Source organism: Calliphora vicina, chromosome 2, assembly GCF_958450345.1.
Source record: "Calliphora vicina chromosome 2, idCalVici1.1, whole genome shotgun sequence".
Classification (NCBI taxonomy): Eukaryota; Metazoa; Arthropoda; class Insecta; order Diptera; family Calliphoridae; genus Calliphora; species Calliphora vicina.
The window spans coordinates 16938315-16964444 of NC_088781.1; the positions used below are offsets into that span (position 1 = coordinate 16938315).

At 30.4% G+C, this 26130-nt stretch overlaps 1 long non-coding RNA gene across 1 annotated transcript in view; it reads right to left on the reverse strand.

Moving 5' to 3' along the window:
- LOC135949913 (uncharacterized) overlaps positions 1-26130 on the reverse strand; it is a 47399-nt gene that overhangs the window by 605 nt on the left and 20664 nt on the right. The gene's annotated exons all lie outside the window — the stretch shown is intronic.

Sequence of the window (26130 nt, forward strand, 5' to 3'; positions counted from 1 at the left end):
ACATTATATTTTAAAAACCTAACTTTTACAAGGCAATATTTAAAAAATCTTATTCCGATTTTATTTCAGGCAGAAATTTTACCCTTTCTATGCCTCATTTTTCAATATTCATTTTATTCTCGTAATTTTTCGCATTTTTCGTAATTTTAAATTGGTAGTAAAACTCTAGCCATAGAGTCAAGACTTAAGAAAATTTTAAACGAAAGCAATAAACGACTTGAATCAAACCCCTATCGGTAATATCAAAAATTATAAAAAAATTCTTGAACTACTTCAAGACAAGATAATTAAATAGCAAGATATATTAGAAAATTCCCAAAAATTACTACCCAGGAGACAAATTAGGCTGGTATCGCCCCTCGAAAAAAATCGTTGAGTTCTAGAAAAATCCAAAGAACACTTAAATGGATCGAGACAGAATGGAATGCAGTTAGTTCTCATTTTGAATGAATCGAAATACAATTTAAGAGGTATTGATGGGCGAACATTTGTCGAACGAAATGAAACTAAACTCAAAGTACACAAATAAAACAGTCAAGTTTGTCGATGAAAATATTATGATGTTGAGCAGTTTTTCAGAGCAAGGTATGGGTCCAATTCATATGATAAAAGAAAATATGACTGGAAGCTGATACAGATCCATTATAAACGATGTTATGTATCCATACACTGAGCAAAATATGACCCTAGTTTGGAAATTCCAGCCAGCCCAATCGCGATTTTTGTTTAATTTTTAGTTGTGAACAACGAAGTTGTTTTTTGCTTCGAATTTGTCGAATTTTGTACCAATAAAGCGTCATATGCTTCTTTACTTCTTTAATTTGAAAAGTGCAGCTGAAGCACATCGATTGCTTTTCGAAGCTTATGGTGAATGTGTTTGATCGGTTGCAATGTGCGAGAGATGTTTTGTGCGGTTCAGATGTGGTGATTTTGACACGAAGGACAAAGATCCCCAGGCCAGCCAAAAAAAGTTTAAAGACGAAGAATTGGAGGCATTACATCATGAAGATTTCAAAATCATTGGGAGCTACTCAAGCAGCAATTTCAAAAGAGACCTTGAATGACGATTTTGCTTGAACGCTATAAAAGCAAATCATTTTTGCACCGAATCATTACTTGCAATGAAAAATGGATCCATTACGATAACCAGAAGCGTAAGATATCGCATGTAAAGTAGTTGGGTAATTTTGCCTCATCCGTCTTATAGTCCACACCATGCCCTGTGCGACTACTATTTGTTTCGATCGATGCGGAACGCTCTCTCTGGGATACGCTTCACTTCAGAACAGAATATCCAAAATTGGCTTGATTCGTTCTTGGTCTCAAAAGATGCTCAACTTATTTTGCCGCGGATTCCATATGTTGCCAGAAAGATGGGAAAAGGTCATAGCTAACAATGGCCAATACTTGGAATAAATTTATATTGTACAAATGTTTCAAAATAAAAACTAAACATTTTTAAAAATCCAGCATTTTTAAGTCATACACCCAATACAATAACATATTAACAGAATTATATCAAAATAATGTTAGAAACCTCTGACCAATTATTAATTTTCTACTGGAAGGAAACAACATAACTAGAAACTAAGGTCAATTGCTAATAACCTTGGGCATCAAGCGATACTGTTAAATCAAACCTGTTAACTCATATTATAAAAAATTAAAAATAATATGTTACTATGTATTTTATATTCCATCCATTTTCTGCAATTTACAATTCCAGGTAAACACAAGAAAGTTTAATGAATTACTTTACGTGTTAAACTAGTTTTCTTTGCCAGTGGAAACAACACAACAATAATTTTCTGAATAAATAATTTAAAATTGACTGTGGAAAATATTTGAAATTTGAATAAAACATATTTAGATGTAGATTTTTGTGACAAAGATTTAATAAACAAAAGTAAGAAAAGTTCGTTTCGTTGAATTTATTCTTTTGAGAGAGTTTTTATTTCGTTTTAGTTTTTGTTTTTTGCTGCATATATTGAAATTATGCTTCGTTTGGTGTCCTAGTTATTCATGCTAATATAAATATGTGTACAAGTATGTAAGTGTAGACGTTGTTTTTTTCATATTCTTCTAGTTTTTTTTTTTGTTTTTCGTATTCAGATTGTTCAGTTAAAGTGTGTTATGCAAATATAACTTCTAGAGTAGTTCATGTGCATTCAGTTCATGTTTGTTTTTGTAAGGGTTTTGAATTTGAACATAACTGAACTGAACGACAGAGCAGAGTACAGTTCAGAAAAAAATTGCATTTCAATATGTTTGTACGTACGTAAAAGTAATAACAGTTTTGTTATTAAACTTTTAGTCGAAATTGCAACCAAATTGAAGTGACAAATGAATGTTGTTAGAATAACATAGAACATAAAACAAACAAAAAGGGGAAAATTTACAATAAATAGGGGATATTGTATTGTATTGACCTACATATATTTATTTACTTTATATCATTTTTAAACAATCATATTATTTGGGAATATCTTGTATTCAGGAATGGATTTAATGTTAATTTCAAGTCTTTAATTCGTGTTAGTAGATTGTTTAATTATTTTAGAATACATGTCAATTAATCCTCCTTACAATTTAGAACGAAATTCAAAATTTTTTGAAAATATTGAAATCTAAATTTTTATACTAGGTTGTGTCAATAAGTCCGTGACTTTTTTTAATTTCCCGCCTTTTAACTGTGAGAGCAATACTGCTTCTGTCAACAGGAATCTGTCAGTTGACTAGTGTCAAAATTTGACCAAGTTGTATGATTTAGTTTGTGTTTGACAGCCACTGATAAAAGACTACCGCGAGATTGGAGGAGAAAATGGAAACAATTTAATTTCTTATTTTTTTGCGGAAAAAAACCATCACTCAAAGCATGGCTAAGCTTGGGAACTCTGCACTATCAATTTCAACGGAAAAAAATAAAAAAAACTTTTTAATTAATTTAATTTTAAATTAATATTTTATGCTTTTTATTATTATGTATAAGAAACCGAAACTGAATATTCGTTCGAACTCTATTGTCTAATCATAAAAAAAACTAATAAATGAATCATATTGTTACACCTTTAAACGCCAATATGTTTTTAACAAATATATTCAACACCATGTCAGTAACAATGTAACAAAATAAATTTTCAATTTATATTTATGAATATACATAGATTTCAATTTGGAGATAAATATTCAAGAGCTTAAATGCAGCATTTTAATAAAAAAAAAAGTGATATGAAAAATACATAGTAAAAATGGTCAATAATTTATGCGTTTTTCAGTTAATTTTAAACGCTTAGTGTTGGTGACATTAGCTTAAACGATTAAGAAATGAATCGATTCGATTTAAAACTTTAACTCGAAATTAAAATGTAAGAAATTGTATGTTTTACAAATTCAGTAATGACTTCTAAAACAGTAGTACCAAAAAACCTTTTTGACCTTTGACCGCCGTTATATCTCTCCTACTTTCAATAATTTCAGATAAGTTTAAGACTATAAAGTTCCAATAATGACTGCATCGTCTTTTTTTTAAAATACAATTTTAAATATTGGATGTATGACTTAAAAATGTGGGATATTTTTTAAAATGATTAGCTTTTATATTGAAACACAAGAAAAACTATTTAAAAAGTGGCGCCTTTGTAACCCTTTGATAAAATTGAAGGTAAAATATGTAGCATATTTTCGAGGGATTAGGGCAACATTATTTGAAAAGAACACGTTATACGCTGATGTAAAGGTAAAAGGCAGAATAAAGGCATCTTTTATGTCAGAAAAAAAAACACCATAAAATAAAATTTGGAATTCACCCTATATACGGGTTCACCCTATATATTCCTATGATTTTTATTAAATATTTGTCACCCATCACCCACCATTCATCAATTATTAAACCCTGTTCTTAATATCACTAACTGTTGTTTTGGCACCCAACCCTAAATTAAAAATATTAAAATAAAAAGGGCGTGCTAGGGGAAAAAAATATATTTAAAAAAATAAAAAATTTACAAATCTTGTAACGCAAGCAGAAACAACGCCTACACAACTAACTCAAATAAAGGAAAGAAGAAAAAAAGACCAAACAATATGTCCAAAAAAATTACTACTACGATTACGAAATGTTTTCCGTTTTCTCATTATTTTTTTCGTATTCTTTTCATCTACAAAAATGTACGTTGGTAATAAAACAGCAAACGACCAATAAACATGTATTATGGAGTCGATTCGAGTCTATGTTGTATGTCAGTCAGATTGTGGTTTGTTTGTTTTGTTTGTTTCTTTCTTACTTCTACTATATTCTGTTGACGTCTTAGACACAGCCATAAGCTGAAATTTCAAGGACGTTATAAGCTTCTATTATTAGATGTTAGATGTTGATTATTATAACCATCATACGTATCATAAAACATGAGTACTTAAGGCAAATATTATGGGCATACGTTTAAAAGAGTCAATTCGTTAATATACCTACATTGGTGGTAAAAATATACAAACAATTTTATAAAATTAAAATTTCAGGTTTGTAACAAACCATTCCAGCATCATATGTAGCACGAAATATCCATGGCGCTAAGGTAATGTACTGTATTTGGTGGAAAAGGGTCCTATATATTATAAGCTGCTGAAATCTGATCAGAATATCATAGGGAAGTTTTGCTTTACTTCTTTAATTTGAAAAAAGTGTTGCTGAAGCACACCGATTGCTCACCAAAGCTGATGATGAATGTGTTTCATCGTTTTCAACGTGCGAGAGATGGTGTTGATTTTAACACGGAAGACAAATATCGCCCAGGCCAGCCAAAAAAGTTTGAAGAAAAAGAATTGGAGGCATTACTCCATGAAGATTGTTGTCAAACTCAACAAGAGCTTGCAAAATCATTGGGAGCTACTCAATCAGTAATTTCAAAACATTTGCGAGCAACATAATTCATTCATCAAGCAGTAATTTCAAAACGTTTTCGAGCAACAGGATGCATAAAAAACAGGGAAATTGGGTACCATATAAATTGAAGCCCAGATACCTTGAAAGACGATTTTGCATGTTCGTAATGATGCTGGAACTCTTTAAAAGAAAATCATTTTTGCATCGAATCATTAGTTGCGATGAAAAATGGATCATTTACGATAACCCGAAGAGTGAGAGATCGTATGTAAAGCCTGGCCATCCAGCCAAATCGACACCAAAGCCAAATCTCCATGGCGCTAAGGTAACACTCTGTATTTGGTGGGAGCAAGAGGGTCCCATCTATTATGAGCTGCTGAAATTTGATCATACCATCACAGGGAATCTGAAGCATTTGCCGAAAAACGCCCAGAATATGCGGCCAGGCATGAAACCGTAATATTCCATCATGACAACGCTAGGTCACATGTTGCAATACCTGTTAAAAACTATTTAGAATGGAGTGGTTGGGAAGTTTTACCTCACTCTCCTTACAGTGCAGACCTTGCCCGTCCGACTACTATTTGCTTCGATCGATGCAGAACGCTCTCTGGGATACGCTTCACTTCAGAACAGATTATCCGAATTGGTTTGATTAGTTATTGGCCTCAAAAGAGGAGATGATCTTTTGGCCCGGAATCCATATGTTTCCAGAAATATGGGAAAAGGTCATAGCTAACAATGGCCAATACTTTGAGTAAATTTATATTGTACAAATGTTTCAAAATAAAAGCAAAAAATTAAAAAAAATCCCGCATTTTTAAGTCATACACCCAATAGATAGCAGGCTGCTATTAAAAATCGGGGAAATCAAGTAAAAGAAAAAACTGCGACTTCCCCGCTTTTTGACCTACATATATCTCGATTATTTATTCAAGTACATAGACGATATGGATTACAAATTAAAGGCATTTCAAAGACCTTTCCCACGACGTATACAACGCCATAAAAGTTCAGACCGACAATGAGTCAAAATTGGTTTCAATCTTTATCGAATGTATCACACTAACTTGTTTAAATGAGTTTTGTTTAACAAGAGAAGCAATTCCTTTAAGCACCCGATCAAATATACACACTATTTTTTACACATCTAACGAACAGTAGTGGCATTATTACAAGTACAATTTTGCTTGCAACATGGGAAAAAAATATTTTGTATAAACAGTTATTATGGTTGCAGTTTTTAATACAGAAAAAAACACATAAAATAATAGGAAAAAATATATAGACAAATACTTAAAACAAATCACAAGCTGTCTCTATGTCTGCACATTTTATTACTCGTATATGTTGTCAGATTTACTATATTTGCCTAAGTGTGTGTATTTTATATACATATACATATATTTATGTAAGTGTAGACTCAACGGCTTATTACCGGAAATCCGATATTATGTATAAATATATGTATATATATAATATATGTATGTTATAATATTTAAAGAAAAAATATAAAAATTATCACAAAATATCACGTAGATTGTTGGTGGTTGTTTAAATAAATTTAAAATGCGGAAAAGTATTTTTTTGATATGGAAAATATGCCATGCCACAGTTTTAAATCTGTTAAATAAGAAAAAACTCTAAATATTTCTAAAATATTTCCCTGCTTTAAATTTTAATTAAATAAGCAAGAACTAAATAATTAAGAATTTTCTTATTACTTGGTGGGCGTATTATACTCGTGCTACATACATACATATGTATTTTATTTCAAACTCAATATTTGAACTTCTGACACCTAATTGATAACAACAGCAAAAACAACCACTACCATTCCATAAATTTATTTTTTTTTATTTATGTTCACCACAAATCTCTTATATAGACATTCGTGCATTCAATAAAATTTCTTGCGCCTAGAGATTTTTTTGTAAATTGTTTGTTATTTCTTGTTTATAATTGTCAAGGGAAATTGATAGCGATAGATAGATGGATGGATGAATGGAGGCGATGGTTGGTTGATTGTTTTATAAATAATTTGTTATTTCTTCTTTTGTTAATGCTCATTGTATGTATTTACAGGCATACATACATGTGAAAAAATAAAAATTTATTTTATTTTAAATCTTGATTTTTTTTTCTTCGATCGAGGTGTTTAAATTTAATTATTTACGCTAAAAAAAAATGTATTTTTAGATAAAATAAGAGAATTTGGGGAAATTCTTAAAAGTTGTTTATTTTAATTTAATGATAGTTTTTTTCTGAATGAATGTTAATAAATTAAGATTATCGATCTTTTGAGAAATGTGAAAAAAGGTGATTATCGATTTTTTTTTTATTTATTCTACTACGTATTTAAATAGGTCAGGCATAATGTAAGATTTTTACAGTTTTAAAATGTACCACTAAATTATATACGAATACATTTTTAAATTTTTGTTATGTATATTCTGCCTCAGAATAACATCAACCGAGACCTCTTTTTTACGGCCCGAAAAAGAACCAAACCAAATATTCGTTCAAAAACTCATTATTCGCCCATAATCCGAAACAAACCAAGACTTTTTCAAATGTAATTTTAGAGCTAGTTGCAACTAATTTTTAGGTGCCAAAATTTAGGTGAAAAAAATTTTGTCAACGCTTCGCTTATCTCGTGTATGCATCGCCGAAAATAGTCCAGCGGCTTTAAATCAGAATATCGAGGCGACCAATTGACTTTGCTGAATTTTTTAGTCGGCTGTATGGCTCGTCGCGCCGAAACCAAAGATCAAAATATCAACATTAGTTTGTTTCCATAGCGGCATAATTGAAAATGTGAAAATTATCACTAATGACGATTTTGTCGCTGCTTCTGTTCAGTTTTTCAAAAAGCTAATTCACAAACGTTAAGTTCATACTAAATAAATGTCAAAGGATGACGGCTCAATTCTTGACATTTCATCAATTTTTTTGACAATTTCATCACTTAAAAAGACATCTCATCGACAGTCCAATAAACGATTGTTTGTAAACAAACTTTCCTCCGACAACTCTCCAATAGATTACTTCTGGTGGGTAAAGTGCATTACACAATAAACCTTTAAAGTGACTACATTCTAGTTTACTTGGAGACACAAAAGTGACAACTGACTTCACGCTAGGTTACATGGAATATCAGAATACTTAAGCAAACAGCAAATAAACTGTATGAGAACTATATATCAACACAAAAACAGTTTGTACGAATTACTCACAAAACGTTTAAAGTGACTACACCTCAATCTACTTATAGACACTTAAGTGATAATTGACTTCATGCTAGATTACCAGAGGTGTATAAAGTAACCAATTGACTTCTCTTTGCGCTATATAGAGCACATACATGTCAAATGACCAAAAATATATGAATTGGAATCAGTCAAGTGATCAGACATAAGTGACAATTACTGTATATAAAGGATACTTAGACTAATTGCTTAACTGCTGGGTTATTCTCCTTAAATTCAGTATAGAATTGTTCTTCTAGGAGTTTGTTAGTGTCTGCATTAACATACACTCGGAATCCTGATTTGTTTCTATTGGGTCTCTAACACATTACGAAGTGTCTATCTATGAACCTTGGCTTGTTTACACTTTTTAGCTATAATTCTTACTGTCATATGTTTTTTTCCATACGATTTTAAAGTTAAAAAACCAATGATCAATCATTCTGGTACGAAGTTCGGGCTACAAGTTCTCGCTCTGTTTTCATATTTAAACCCAAAAAAGGAGTTTTACAACAACGGGTTTATTTTACACAGAGAAAACAGATTCGTAGTAGCAACCGAACTTGATGCCAATCGAATGATTCTACCTCAATGACCGAATTTAAAATAGATAATGATTGGAATTGTCACACAAGAAACTTCTTGGCGAATTTTGATTGTTTTTTATCCGGTATTGTTCTTGAACATCACCTTCACCATCAACCACATACAAAATTTTGAAATTGCGAAAAACAGGTCTATTTTTTTCACTCGATCTTTTGCTTCTAAGTTCTTTATCACATTCCGATCTGGAACTTTCCGATCTTTATACGACTCCAAACAAGCATTAGCTTTGGCTTTTTTTTGCTGTCCATTTTGACCGAAAATGAATGATTTAGAAAAGATAATATATGACATATTTTTAAAAGCTAACGTGATTAAAAAATAATCATCCTTATTCTGTTATTCGTCGTCAACATCGTCGTCAATCTTGAGTCAACATCACTTTAACACAACGTCAATGCTAATTTTGTATTCTCTAACAGTCTTATGACGACGTTGAAAGCCCTTGGCCGAGTGAACTCGGGTCATTCCGGTGCGTAGAACAGGCTGTCGTGGTAATGTTGGTGTTATTATTTTCAGCAATTGGAGCAGATTTGCCACAGCTGAGTCCAAGGGGCTCAGTATATTTAGCGCATTCGCAACACTTTCCCACTGTTCCTTAAAATATTTAGAAAAAGTGCCCCTGCGAAATTATTTGGCAAGAGATGGATTCTTTTCCAACTCTCCCACCAGCTTTTCAAATTGGTTGGGGTTAGAAATTTTAATTTTGTCCACGTTTAATTAATTTCTTTCCTTTTTTATTTTTACTATTTAATTATTTTTTTCATTTATTTGTAATACAAAGCCTAAAAATTTGTTTTTTTTAAATACTTTTTTGAACACAACAGCAGACGACACCAAAAACGGCGTCGACAAAATGAAAGGCAACATCAACGTCAATTTTTCTTACAGAATACCAAACAAATGTTGACAGTCATCGATAAGTGGCAATATTGTCAACGTGAATACAGATTTACAACAAATGATTAAAAACGGCGTTGTGTTGTGTCGACGACGCCTAACAGAATAAGGGTGAATAATTTGTTGGACCAAGGATAAATTTTGACTGGAATAAGGTATATAAGTTTTTTCTGACTCACTAATTCCTTATTTCTTTTCTTCTTTTATGCACTAAAAGAAGCGAAGTGTGTGTAATATTAAGTACAGCGCAACATAGCACAATAATTTGGTTTTGATTATTCTTACAAAATAAAAAAAAATTAAATTATATTTTCAAACAAGCCCAAAAACTGTCGATTTCAAAATTTTGTCGTAAAATCTATAAAAAATATCAAAATCGAATATAACTATACCACTTTGTGTCCATATAATTAAATCTGAAACTTTTAAATTTCTAAAAAAAACAAATATTCAACACGATTTAAGTTGTATGTCCATTCCGGCTAACTGCAGCCTATGAACAAATTTGACACCATTCAAGTTTAATGTCTCTTTTTCAAAATACATACGAATGGTAGGTACTAACTCTGTATGCAATGTTATTCTCACTTTTAAAATATTTTGAAAAGTTATACGTCTTAAATTTCTTTGTTCTTTTTTTTTTGTACTGTCCGCTTAATACACAAACAATAATATAGTCTAATCAGATTATAATTTCAAAAAGTCTTAAATGTCTCACTAGACAGAGAAAGAAACAAAATATGTTTGTAGTACGACGAAATAAAACTTGGCCACGGGAATTCCAAGTAAGTTTTCAAATATTTATAAAGTGTTATAAAAAACCCTTAAGTGTTGTCTGCTTAGTAAGTTACTACTACGACTACTACTGCTAGATACTAGTGCTGTAGATACTTGTACTAAGAAACAACTTAAATAAGTATTGTTGCTACTTTGTTGTTGTTGTTGTCTTAGTAGTTGCTACTGCTGATGTTGCCGCAACATAAAAACAAGTACTTAGTAAATATGTAGTACATTTCAAACTAAAATTAAATGAAGGCAATTGCCTAACATAATATTATGATTGAAACATACACAATAGTTACAGTGTTGGACATAAAAAACAATAACATTTTAAAATACAATTACACGATTAAAAGTTTTCTCATGGTAAAAGTTACTTTACCTCGGTCTTGTCGAGCCATCAATTTGTTCACACTGCGAACAATTTATTGACCGCACATGAAAATGTCTCGTGTGGACAACTCTTGTCGTGGTTATTTTCGCACAACATTGTCATGTTTTCCCCATACAAAAGAACATGAACCAATTTGTGTTCAAAATACTGCCAATTATCAGCACAAAACGACGAATAATTTAGAATGCATTTTAAACATTTTCTATCCTCAACTGTAGCTACTTCAACAAAGAAGACTTCAAAGTGTGAACATTTGTGTTGTTCTTTATTTGAGCAAGAACATATTTTAGAAATGTAAAGAAACTTTCATTTTAAACAATAGAACGTCTCGATAGACTTTAAAGCAATACTGTAAAGCAAAAAAACAATAGTTAATATTTAAGCCAAAAAGTAGTTAATTGATAATTGCCTAAATTAACCTTTAACTACCCCCACATCATTATTTTCTTATCAAAATCCCCATTTTGTTTTAAGTGAGTCATAAAATACCAAGGAATTCCTAACTTTCATACCACTATTAAACAATTTCGAATCAAAGCAAAAAATAAATTCAACAAATTATTTTTATTTTTTCAATGTACTACTATGTGTATTTAATTATTTACTTAAGATATCATGGCTTTCACGCTGTCATGCTGCTGTGAAGTCAGTCAGCGAGCGGTTGCTAAAAGCGCAAAAACACAAAAAACATTATTTATATCTAACGATATAAAGTAGTAAAAGTAACGTCATCACTGCAACACGAGTAAACTTGAAAGTGTTTGCGTCTGCTGAAGTGGTTACAACCAATCTTGTGTGTCTTGTAAGACATGCAATAATTGACAATGAAAAACGTCAACAAATTATTGCATACTTTTTGTTTTATTTAATTATTATAAAAAAATAGAAACAAACATTTAAAATATTTTGAATTAATGAGCGGAAAAAAACTAAGCATACTCCAAATGCAGAAAACTCCCTTTAACTACTTCTTCTATTTGAATCTTGTTAATGTTCCGAAATATATTAAGAAACGAAAGAGGAATATAAATAGAAACGCGGAGAAACAAGCTAAGCATACAGAAAAAGTAAAATAAAAAAACAGCAATTTAATTAATAATATCTACTTCTCCTATTTGAAACTTTTTAATATAGCACAACATATTAAGACAAATTCAGGATATTAATGTCCACAAATCAGGGACCGGTTATAAGTGATATCAAAAAAGTTATTTTTTAACAGTTATTTTGTGACTTTAAAAATAAAATTTCGCATGAAACGCTTAAAAAAAGTTTTAAATAGCCGTCATAAAAAAACTCATTTGAGGAGTTTTATTTTTCCCGTCAGAAAAAAAAACTCATTTGAGGACTTTTATTTTTCATTATATCAGATAAACTCAATAAAGAAAAAAAGTAGAAAATAATCGAAAAGAGTTTTATTTTTTGACGGCAAAAATAAAACTCCTCAAATGAATTTATTTTTGACGGAAAAAATAAAACTCCTCTGAAAAAAAGTAGAAAATAATCGAAAACAGATTTATTTTCAAACGGAAAAAATAAAACTCCTCAAATGACTTTCATTTTATGACGGAAAAAATAAAACTCCTCAAATGAGTTTTTTATGACGGCTATTTAAAACTCTTTTTTAAGAGTTTCATGCGAACTTTTATTTTTACGTTGAAATCAGCCCCCAAATAACTTAAATACATGATTCATAATTCAATATTCTTACGGCTGGGTTGCTATTTAAAATCGAGAAAATCGGCCCACAAATTGCTGAGATAACTGGAATAACATAGATTTTTGGCCTATTTTTGATCTATATCTGGATTACTAGTCATTAATATGGATATCCAATGATATTTCAAAGTCCATTGCAATTGTATATAAGGCTATAGTAAGTTGGACCTACAATGGGTCAAAATCGGGAAAAATATTTTTAACCCGAATTTTTTTTCACCAAAAATTTTTTTTTATAAATTTTTGTTTTTCAATAAATTAAAAATAAAAACAATTGGAAAAACTTTTTTAAAATAATTTAAAAAAAAAATATTTTTCAAACCAATTTTGAAAAAAAAAATTAAAATTTTGTTTACCTAAAAACATTTAAAAAACTAATTTTAAAGTTTGGTGAAGAGTATATAAGATTCGACACAGCCGAATACTTGTTTTGATATGTCGTAATGGAAATTTTTTTCCTCATGCCAAAAGCTATCGAAAAATCGATAGGACAATATCAAAAAAATTATGGCTTTCTAATCGACCCACTCTAATGTATGTAGATAAATGATTCGATCATCAAGATTTTATGAGACTTTTGTAGGACCGTTCAGTCACATTTCAACATTAGATTTCTGCCCACACTGCCTCGATTTTTCTGGGACAACAACTAATTTTGGTAGATCTTCACCTAATTCATCCTTATGTGAACAACGATCTAATGAAATCGAAACAAACAAACGAGCCAATAGTCGAATCCTCGAAAAACATTAACAAGAAAGAGTGTTATGTTCGGCTGTGCCGAATCTATTCAAACCGAGAAAACATGACCTCTCGGACCAAAAGTCCGAACCTCGAAAAACATAAACAACAACAAATAATTTTGGTAGACCTTCTGCAAATACATCCTTATGTAAACAACGATCTAATGAAATCGAAAAACCGAGCAAAAATTATATCTCGGCCAAAAGTCGGAAACTTGAAACACATAAACAGGAAAGAGTTCTATATTCGGCTGTGCCGAATCTTAGCAAACATGATATCTCAGCCAAAAGTCGGAACCTCGAAAAACATAAACAGGAAAGTGTGTTATATTCCGCTGAGCCGAATCTTATATACCCACCACCAAAGTAAGTCCGAACAAAGTTTTTCATATATTTTGATGCAAAACTTTTTACCTTCAACCTATGTATTTTGTTAATTTTTCGACATATTAATAGCAACAATAAAAATTGCGTATTTTAATTGATTTTGTAATTTTTTTTTGACATTTTTTTGTAATTTTTTTTTGGGAAAAACTTCATCTCCTTAGGTTGTTTCCTCTGGGACCTATTCTGTCTACAACAGAAAAACATAACATTTTACCATGCAGACAGACATAACATTTTTCTACCTCTTGAAGAAAGTACATTGGCAATAATAAAAAAAGTAAACAAAGTACTTTTATTATTGCCAATTTTTTTATTTATTGAAAGTGAAACTAGTTTATTAAAATAGTAAATAAACAAACTCGCAAAATATGTTTAACATTTTTTTTTCAAAAGATCTTTACTAATGTGTTAAATTAAATAACAACTTTGTAGAGAAATAGAGGAATGAAAACATTTCAGAAAAAAAAAATAAAACAATCCATTTTGTCTTACATAAAACTCAATCACTAACTCTTAATTTAATTTTCCTCTCTCTCCATTTTAAACATAAATTTCACATTTTTTGTTTTAGCTTTAAATTTTTCTTGGTAATTACAAGTTTTGATGTTTTGTTTTTATTTTTGTTTTTTTTTTGGTTAGAAATTCTTCTAATTACTATTTTTATCACTAAAGTGTATTATGTACAAGTTTGTATGCCAATGTTAGAGTTGTTTGTAGCTGCTACAAAATGCTGTCATTGAAATTTATTTTGATCTTAATAATAAGTGAAAGTTTCCATCACCATCAACTATCTAACAATGAAAAACGGCTACATCAACCTCAACATGACAACCACAATTTGATGAAGAAATACATAGAAATGCCACTACTATGTACGAGTATTAAAAGTATTAAGAAAAAAATAAATAAATAAAATAATAAAACATAAACAAAGTGTATAAACGTGTTTTTTTATTTTTCTTCTTTCTGTAAACATTTTTCTTACACGCTCTCAAGTATTTCTTTCTTTTTTTCAAAATATAATTCTTTTTTATCCGAAACCATATACAAAACAATACATATTTTAGAGTACAATACCACAATACAATAAGTCATTTAGTCAGTACAAAACGACCTGAGTCGTACGTAATGGATGTTTGCACAATATTTCGTAGCAGAAAATACCCAGCAGTTCTTCTGCTTTTAGACCGTAATTTTCCCTGGCTGACTGCAATTTATATAGTTGTGGGTCATTTGACAAGTTAGTTCATTATGTAATTAATAGAGATTTGGTTACTTTATACATCCCAGGTAATCTAGACTGAAGTCAGTCGTCACTTTACTGTCTCCAAGTAATCTGTGGTGTAGCCACATTAAATCTCTAAATGCGGAATTAACTCTTTGCAATTTATGTAGGATATGCACATGTTAAAATATGGTCGTGTCCCCATTGATGGGTAAAACCATTAGATCGGTACACTTAGCCAGAACTGCTGGGTAAACAAAAACACGCACATATTTTTATCTTTCAAATCAATGTCTTTAAGAGGTGGTGTCTGTTTGGATTTAAGTTTAGTATCTTTGTCTAGAATTAGTTAAAACATTGAATTTTTGTGTGTCTGTTGTTTTGAAGTCACAACAATTGAAGCATTGTTTTTATTCAGCATTTGCAAAATGTTTTGCAAGTGTTAAATAGTTTTAACCTCTTAAATACAAAGCTTAACTGATTCATGCGAGTTGTGTTGCAATATGTTATACATTTTGTTACATATTGGCCATATTATGTTCGTTCGCCCTCCCCTGGTGCACAACTCTAGATTTAAGAAAAACTATTGGGTGTATGACTTAAAAATGCGGAATTTTTTTCAAATTTTTTGCTTTTATTTATTACATTTCTGCAATATAAATTTATTCAAAGTATTGGCCATTGTTAGGCAAAGACATTTTCGCATCTTTCTGGCAGTTCCGAAAGAACTCTTCATCTTTATAGCCCAAGAATGAATCAAACCAACTCTGTTTCTCTGTTCTGAAGTGAAGCATATCCCAGAGAAAGCGTTATGCACCATAGCTGTAAATGAATCATTCATTTTTGATTTTATTTAGTTACGAATTAGCTAAATTTTGAATTAACTCTTTTCACAATAAAAAAGAATTAGACAGAAATGAATTTCAAATCATTTTGAATTCAAATGAATTTGTAAAAATAAGTTGCAATTCGTTTTCAATTCAAATGAATCTGTAAAATGAATTGCAATTCCTTACCAATTCAAATGAATTTGTTAAAGTGAATTGCAATTCATTTCCAATTCGTTTGAATTGATTTTGGATTTTGGATTCAAATGAATTGAATTAGAACAATGAATTGCAATTCAAATGAATGAAATCAAAACCAAGTAAGAGAACTATATTCTGCTGTGCCGAATCTTTATACCCTTCACCAAACTAAACTTAACATTTTTTTTTTTTTTGAAAATTTTAAAAAAAATTTTTAATTTTTTTCCAATTTTATTTTAATTTTTTGAAAAAAAAATATGAAAAAAAATTCGGTTTAAAAAATATTGTTCCCTATTTGGACCCAATTTTTTTTGGTTTGAAAATTCAAAAAAAAAAATTTAATTTTTGAAAAAATAATTTTTTTAAATTTTAATTAAATTTATTAGTGAAAAAAATTTAGACAAAAAAAATTTTTTTAAGAAAAATTCGGGTTAAAAAATATTTTTCCCTATTTTGACCCAAATTACTATAGCCATCGTTGCAATGGACTTTAAAATATCTATCATTAGATATCCATATTGTCAATATTAATGACATATTAATCCAGATATGGATCAAAAATAGACCAAAAATCGAGGTTGTCCCGGTTTTTTTCCTTATATCAATATCCATTTTTGGGCCGATTTTCTCGATTTTAAATAGCAACCGAGCCGGAATAATTGATGTATTAATCATGTTTGTAAGTATATTTGGGGGCTAAGGAAAGTTGATTTCAACATACAGACCGACTCCTTATCTATAACGATCCAGAATATATATACTTTGTAGGGTCGCAAATGAAAAAGGTTGAAATTACAAACGGAATGACAAACTTATATATACCCTTGCCACTCATGGGGAAGGTTGCAATCGATCAAATTCAAGAGCAGATCTAGGGGGAATGAAAAATAAAAATTTAAGATTCTTTTAGCAAATTATCGCCATTACCTAATAATTCAATTCCTATTCTGCCGCTACCTGACAATTCCAGTATATTATGGGAATTTAAAATCTAAGAATTTTTAGTCTATACAATATACAATGATATACAAAACGAGAGTAATACTTTACATACAAAATTAGTTGAATAACAAAAAAACAGTGATTACTGTAGATTTACTTACAAAATCAATTCAAATTTCAATCTATATAATTCAAATGAGTTGGAAATGAATTGCTAATTCTTTTTTTTGGAAATGAATTGCAATTCACTTTGACAAATTCATTTCAATTGGAAACGAATTGCAATTCACTTGAATTGAAAATGACTTGCAATAATTTTTACCAAATTCATTTGAATTGACTCAAATTTCATTTTTTGTGTGAAAAGAATTAATTCAGAATTTGCTAATTCATGATAAAAACGAATGATTACTGATTTGTTATGCATCGATCGAAACAAATACTAGTCGGAAGGGGCAAGGTCTGGACTATAAGGCTGGTGTAATTTGTGAGACGGGACTAAAAGCACGTTTGCACACTAAACTAATATTAAACAAAATGTATATTGTCATAAATTAATACTCCTCTTCTTTGCATACAATTCAATCTATAAAAAAATGTTTCCAGTTGACACACAATTCAATTTCTTCAATATACAGTCGTTAATTTTCTAATTATAGCAACAAACAAATATATTTCAACTCACTCAACAACAAATATTTGACCTAAATTTTTTTACGAAAACAAAATTGTACCCTTCAAGACAATTGCTGTATCAATTATAATTAATCATTTCATTAGTTTTAATAAGAAGTAAAATAGAAATAATAAATAAAAAAAAAACACTCAAAACATAATTTCACAATCTGTCTGAGTACAAAAACATACATATTTAATAATGTAAATGCAGCATTAAATGATTCCAATTCATTGAACACTTTAAAATATTTATATTCAATAAACCTCCAGAAAAATTAAAGAAAATATGGAGAGAAAAAAAAATAAAAACAACATAATGATTTAGTTTAAAATACTCAAACAACCGTATAAATGTATGGTTGTTAATAAACAAAGAAGTCTCGTGATACTTTTACAGCACAAAACGGCACCATGGCCAGAAAAGTTAAGTTACAATTCCTGTTGGTGACTCATACAATTTGGATTTTCTTAAGCCAAAAATATAGTTGAAAATACAATTGGAATGGAAAAAAAATTATGTACATATTAGCTGAGATTGAAGAAATGTAATCAAAATACACTGTAAGAAATTGTATAGGATTTGTTATGCACTTAAGGAAATACTTTTGTGGTTCACCTTGAGAATGTGTCAGATATAAAAATGTGTTTATTCAGTAATGCTAAGATATTTCCAAATAAAATTAGAAATCAAAGAAGAATCATTTAAAGTTTAATGAATTGTTTGATAAATTAAAATAAACGCCTTGGAATGAAGCTAAATAATTAGATTTTGGGAGCGGATTTAATGAATGAATGGCTGATATTTTTTTAATTCTAAATTAAGATTTTAGTGAAATAGGAGCAATTTAAATTAATTAATTCGAAGCTTGGACGCTATGAAATTAAATACTTATATTTTGGCAAAAAAAATAGAAAAAATTGTTATACACTAAATTATCTATAGATAAACTGTTATACAAACAATTTTCTATAGAAAAAACTGTTATAACTAAAATTTTCTATAGAAAAAACTAAATTTTCTATAAAAATACTGTTATACACAAGATTTTGCTAGAAAAACTGATTTACACAAAATTTCCGATAGAAAAAAACTGTTATACAACAATTATGTTGGCAAAAGTGTTATACACAAATGTTGTCTAGAAAATTCTGTTATATACATTTTTTTATATTTTTACAATACTTTGATACTTTTAAATATAAAATAGTATCAATTAAACCGCTGCTTATTCTGATGCCTTGAGAAATGCTGTAGGATCTTGCCAAGAAGGTGAGATAACGGAATGGAAAAGGGTGAAGTATATATTTATGGAACTCGAATTCTCGGCCATAAGGAACGTGCGCAAAAGGAGTGGATCTCCGATGAAATCGGCAATCGAACTACGGAAAAGCAGGAAATCTAATCTCATTTGAGCTCGAACTCGTAGAGTTAAACTACATTTGCAGAGATCGATAGAGAAGTGAAACGTAGTGCTCGTCGAGATGGCTGGATGAAATCAGCAAGGATGCACAAATCGCACCAGATTGTCATCGTACCAGCGATATGTATAGGTCTCTGAGGAAACTGCCGAATGGTTATGCGACATCGCAAAGGTCGCTAAGATGTGCGAACAGCGAACAGAAGAGCAACAGGTTGAGGTATGGGCCGATCAATATAGCTGAATGGTCTCGGGGAATGTCCGTCCTCTACGAACGGAATGCGTATTTGAGTCTCACGTGGATGACCCAAGCATCATTTCCGAATGTCCTACCATAGAGGAGATTCCGAATACAATTGACTGTTTAAAAGGAAACAAATCCCCAGGTGTTGACGGAATATCTGCTGAGCTCTTGAAGTCCGACCCACATACGAGTGCTGGAATAATACTGCCAATCATTCGAACATTCTGGGAGAGCAAAAATCTTGATAACGAGCTGCCTTAGGGCGTGATAATAAATATACCAAAGAAGTTAAGGCCTGTGAGATGCCGCACCACTTCCCTAAGAAGTGGTGCGGCATTATTCAGCCAATCGTAATTAATTAGGTTACAGCCCAGATAATTGTCAAAAAGATCTCTCACAGGGTAACATCAACTTTAAAGCAGGAACAAGCTGGATTCATACCCCATTAATACACAGCAATTGCAAGCTTCAATGCCAATGTAAAATCTACCCTTCTGTATGACTGCGAAACTTGGAACGCTGCCACTCATGATATACGAATAATACAAGTATTCGTGAACCGCTGTCTTAGCAAGATCGTACGTGTATTCTAGCCGATAAACATATCTTATCATACGCTCTGGGAAAGAACAAGCCAACAAATCCTATCGATATAAATAACGAGATTAAAGACATTACTAGAATTTCCATAGACTAGAATTCGCTCATACATGGAAAAGACAGATTGAGGCCGAAGTAAATATCAGTGGCAAGAGTTGGGGAGAAGTTAGCACCAAATAGAGAGATTTTCAAACATTTTATTGATATTTTCTAACACAAAAACCCATATTGGACGATCTCTACGAAATTCGTTCTGATTTGAACTACGACCACAACAGAAATCAGAGAACCAAGGAAACATGGCTCTCGGTAAACTTCGGAAAACATAAAATTTCAATCTATACGCCTAATATTCGGTCTAATCCAAGTACTAACTGAAATTTTTTGTAAAGTACTAATGATTGCCGAAATAATTTAAAGCTACAAATGTTAAAGTACATTTTCAGGTGCCATACATCACGATTTTTAATTCGTCTTGTATCATGATTATCTGTACATTGTTCTCTTTCAAAATTACGTACTCCCAAAGAAAAAACAACTTAAAATCAATAAAAACTATATTGAATCAATATGAAAAATTAACGAAAGTCTAGTAGTGTTTAAATTCAGTATAATTTTTCTATTGTAATCTATTATAATGAACATTATTGAATTAATATGACGCGTTTTTATTTTTAAGTTGCAGGTTTTCCCTCAGTATAATCTAGGTTTTTCTTTTAAAATGTTATGGCCTAATCCGAAATCGAATACTCGGTCAAATTTTTAAAATATAACTCAGAATTGTCTCATAATTAGCGAAATTGGACGAGCCATTAGTCAAAAACAAAATAACAAATTTGTCACAAATAAATTTTCATTAAAAAAAATATTTTTCCTTAAAAAAAACTATTTTTCATAAAAAAAAAAACGAAAACCAAATTTTAAATTTTAAATTTTAAAAAATTTATTTATTTTCAGATGCTAATAAATTGTTATCAGTTAAAAATTTATATCAGTTTTAAAATCTCAAAACACAAATAGTAACCCTCGTAAACCACCACAACTAAAAACTACATAATTTATATTTAAACTATTCTAAGCAGCAGTTCTTGAAATCAAATACAAAAAAACACACTCAATAAACATTTATTGAAAACGGAGGTATAAATTTTATTTCTTCACTTTACAGAATCTTCCTTTGTGACAAGGGAAAATTGATTTTCCGGTGTTAGAGACAACAACGACAACAACAATAACAGCAATAAGAGATGAAAAGAAATAATATATTTTTACATGCTAAAAGTCTTTTAGTACGAGTATGAGCAAAGAAATATTCAATTTTCTTTTATTTCATTTATGTTTTAATCTTTGGTGAAAGAAATTTTAAAAAGACCGACAACAAGATTTTTGTATGCAAACGCGTCTCTATAAAATTGTATGCAGCATTGCTTAGCGCCAAAATGAAATTTTTTATCGTTGCTGTTGTTGTCGTCGACGTCTTCTGCTCCTCATGCTACATCTTTAGGGCTTTGTGCCAACAAGTATATTTTTTCTTTTATTTTTTTTATTTATAATATATTTTAAGTATTTTCACTTTATTCATGCTCCACCTTGTTTGGTGAAATTAGAAAAGTAAGAGAGAAAAAAAATCATGAATAAATGAAAGAAAAACCACTATTATATACTACGTTCATTTGTGTGTACTGCTGACGGTAAATAGCAGGGATTTTAAAGAATTAAGTCGTTTATAAAGGTTATACGCTCATTCCAATTACACTCCTGACATTCTCAGCAAATAGCCAAGAAGAGTCGAAAGGACCCCGTTTTTACTAGATCACACCACTCGTCTGATGTAGTGTCATTTACATCTTAATATATGCTAATAAGGCTGGTATCAGCTCCAACCTGTGGCAGTGATATACAGTGAACCTCAAAAGTGAGTATACATCAAAAATTATTTGATTTTTTTTAATATAATGAAAATTCTAAAATTTTGTTGGAGATTGGGTTGAATAACAGATTCGGTTGTGAAAAAAAAAGATTTAAGTCGGACTATAATGATTTTCATGATATAAAAAAAATCAAAAAATTCACTGGTGTTTACTCACTTTTGAGGCTGTGTGTATCTCAGTAGATCGTTAAGTCTGGATCTAGTTAATTCATCAAGGTTGGTTACTATGTCATAGCCCAGTTAGGGCCGTGCATTTGAAGAGAAGGTAGAAAAATCGTTTCCTTCTTCAACTGAAAATTCTTATTGCAAAGAAAATTATTTCTTTTAACACAAAGAATAAATTCCTTTAAATAATTACCCAAAAGTATTATTATATATTTTTTTTAGTATTAGTTTTGCATTAGGGAGTTGTTTTTCTTACAACTTCTTGACTTTATTACAGGTGCATAAATTATTAAAGGGTGAGCCTTCTATTAATGCGAAAAATGTTGTAACGATTAATGTAAAACAAAATTATATTTCTGCACTCCCTGGAAGACTCACCCTTTATTTACAATAGTTTTTAGTTTTTTATGTATTTTTCGTCTGCGGTTTAACCACGTAATATTTTCATTATGAAAGGAAAATTTCATATTTAAATTCTAAAAGATTTATGCCATTTTCTCTTGTATTTCATTTATTTCGCTTGTCATAATAAAGAAAAAATAATCCAGCAGTCTTTAATTAGTTATTTAATGCATTCGCTATGCCATCAAATTAGCTTTTTTTTTAAATAGAAAAAATGTTTTAATACAATTTAGGTTTTGTGGAAAATAAATAGAATTAAAACAACTTCCTGAAATACATACATGCATATGTAAATAATTACAATGTAGGAGGTGACATATTTTTTTGAAATAAATTAAATTAAGATTTTGAAGAATTACATTTTAAAGGCCTTTATTATAATAAAGTTTTTAAATATATCAAAGGTTCATGCTTAAGTTAATTCATTCTAAAAATATTTATTAATCCTTAATCTGAACATGTCCATGAATCCCGGATATCCCTTAAAGAGATGACGAGCCATTCAAAATTGTGTCACTGTATCGTCAACATTGTAGATAAACTTGAGGTAGCCTTGAATAATGAGCGACACATATATAATTTTTGAATCACTTTTCTTTGTATGCTTAGATTTTTTCGTACAGTTATTGAATTAGAACACTTGCACCGTATCGAGGACAATATGGCTAATACTGGACCCTCTGAGCACTTAACATCTTCTAAGATTGCAGCATATCATTGGACATTGTAATTTTGGGATTCATGCGAGTCATCTCGGACTATCCTTAAGCAATCAAATTTAGAGGTTTTCGCATTGAGGAATAAGAAAACACAATTTGGATTATTTCGGTAAATGTATTTGCTCCTATTTCATTAACGGCATTTCATTGATAGATGGCGATGGTAGGTACATTAGGGTGGCCCTTAATAAACGAAAGTTGGATTTTGGCCATTCTCACCCTCCAGTTTGGTGAACATTAGCAAAAAAATCATCCTGAAAAAATTTTAGGTAAATCGGTTGGGGTTAAGACGTGCCGCAAGCCCTCTGAAGTTTTGAGATGCATTTACAAGGGGAAAAAATGCATTTTTTTCAGTTTTTGTAAAAATTTTGCCATTAAAAAATTACTTTTGTAATTTAATTTAAAAGAATCGAAATGTGTACGTAATTGTCGTTCTAATGAGACATAAAAAACAGAAATCGGTCAAAAAATGTTAAAGTTATTAAAAATTCGCCAGGCCATTAACGTGTCTCAGGCCACTAGAACATGAAATGTAGGAACAAAATTAACATATTTTGAGAAATATTAAAATAAAAGCTCATTTTTACTTAAAATATGTCCATATTTACTTGTATATGAGTTTTTGTCTTCGTAGGATACCGTTAACCTATTCTTAGGTATGAACAAAAAAATTTAATTTTTTTAACGGCAGTTTCAAAACTCCATTTTCAAATTTTTAAAAATTTTGTTAAACAAATTTCAGAATTTTTTGATCATCTCATTGGGATTTATTAAGAGTATAATAGGGAATAAAAATGTGAAAAAATTATGAAAATATCTCTTATAGTTTTTCCGTACCTGCGATTTAAATTTTGAAATTTTCGAGAAAAACCAATTATTTGGCAATTTTTAGGCCAATGAGCTCTATGTCCTTACTCTTATGAATTTTAAGTAAAACCTATTCAGAATATTATAGTCCAGATAATTCAAAATATACTCTGAAACTTCTACTAAAATCGGAAGACGTTAACCCTTAAATCGTGAAGGTCAAAGGTAAAATTTTTCAATATTTGGAATTTCTCTTGGAAAGATTTCGAAATGATCGAAATGTTGTATATTTTTGGGCCGATTTTGATGAAATTTAACAAAAATATAACATAAACTCTAGGGTTTATAATAACAGCACAAGAATGGAAATTAACGCTTAATGGCACTTGGGGTTAAAATGACACCAAACTTTTAAAATCATAATTTTTTATGGTTTTAGAAGTTTGGGGTCATTTTAACACCAAGTGCTATATAGGGTTAATTTTAATTTTTCTGCTGCTTTTGTAAATACTAGGCTTTGTGTTATATTTTTGTTAAATTTCATCAAAATCGGCCCAAAAATATACAACATTTCGAACATTTCAAAATCTTTCCAAGAGAAATTCCAAATATTGAAAAATTTGACCTTTGACCTTCACGATTTAAGGGTTAACGTTTTTTGATTTTAGTAAAAGTTTCAGAGTATATTTTGAATTATCTGGACTATAATATTCTGAATAGGTTTTACTTAAAATTCATAAGAGTAAGGAAATAGAGCTCATTGGCCTAAAAATTGCCAAATAATTGGTTTTTCTCGAAAATTTCAAAATTTAAATCGCAGGTACGGAAAAACTATAAGAGATATTTTCATAATTTTTTCACGATTTAATTCCCTATTATACTCTTAATAAATCCCTATGAGATGATCAAAAAATTCTGAAATTTGTTTAACAAAATTTTTAAAAATTTGAAAATGGAGTTTTGAAACTGCCGTTAAAAAAATAAAATTTTTTTGTTCATACCTAAGAATAGGTTAACGGTATCCTACGAAGACAAAAACTCATATACAAGTAAATATGGACATATTTTAAGTAAAAATGAGCTTTTATTTTAATATTTCTCAAAATATGTTAATTTTGTTCCAACATTTCTTGTTCTAGTGGCCTGAGACACGTTAATGGCCTGGCGAATTTTTAATAACTTTAAAATTTTTTAACCGATTTCTGTTTTTTATGTCTCATTAGAACGACAATTACGTACACATTTCGATTCTTTTAAATTGAATTACAAAAGTAATATTTTAATGGCAAAATTTTTACAAAAACTGAAAAAAATGAATTTTTTCCCCTTGTAAATGCATCTCAAAACTTCAGAGGGCTTGCGGCACGTCTTAACCCCAACCGATTTACCTAAAATTTTTTCAGGATGATTTTTTTACTAATGTTCACCAAACTGGGGGGTGAGAATGGCCAAAATCCAACTTTCGTTTATTAAGGGCCACCCTAAGGTACATATCTAGCATTTATTCTCACTTTGTTATTGAACATTATAGTGTAAACAACAAAGTTGTTTTTGCTTTGAAAATGTCAAATTTTGTACCAACAAAGCGTCATATGTGGGAAGTTTTGCTTTAATTCTTTAATTTGAATAAAAAGCACACCAATTACTCACCAAAGCTTAAGGTGAATGTGTTCCATCGGTTACAACGTGCGAGAGATGGTTGGTTCCGTTCAGAAGTGGTGATTTTGACACGGAAGACAAAAATCGCCCAGGCCAGCCAAAGAAGTTTGAAGACCAAGAATTGGAGGCATTACTCCATGAAGATTGTTTTAAAACTCAACAATAGCTTGCAAAATCATTGGGTGCTACAAGCAGCAATTTCAAAACGTTCAGCAGGATTCATCCAAAGGAAGGGAAATTGGATATCATATGAATTCAATTCGAGAGACCTTGAACGACGATTTAGAAACAACACTTGAACGCTATAAAAGAAAATCATTTTTGCACCGAATCAGTACTTGTGATGAAAAATTGATCCATTACGATAACCCGGCCAATCAGCCGAATCGACATCAATCAGCCAATCAGCCGAATCGACATTATCCATGGTAATTCTCATTATTTGTTTGGAGCTGAAGGGTCCTATATATTATGAGGTGGTGAAATCTCACCAGACCATCACAGAGGACCTGTACCGAATTTTGAAGGGAGCATGCGGCTAGACATGAAACCCTAATTTTCCATTACGACAACGATCGGTCACATGTTGAAATACCTGTTAAAAGATATCTAGAATGAGGTGGTTGGGAAGTTTTGCCTCACCCGCTTTATAGTCCAGAA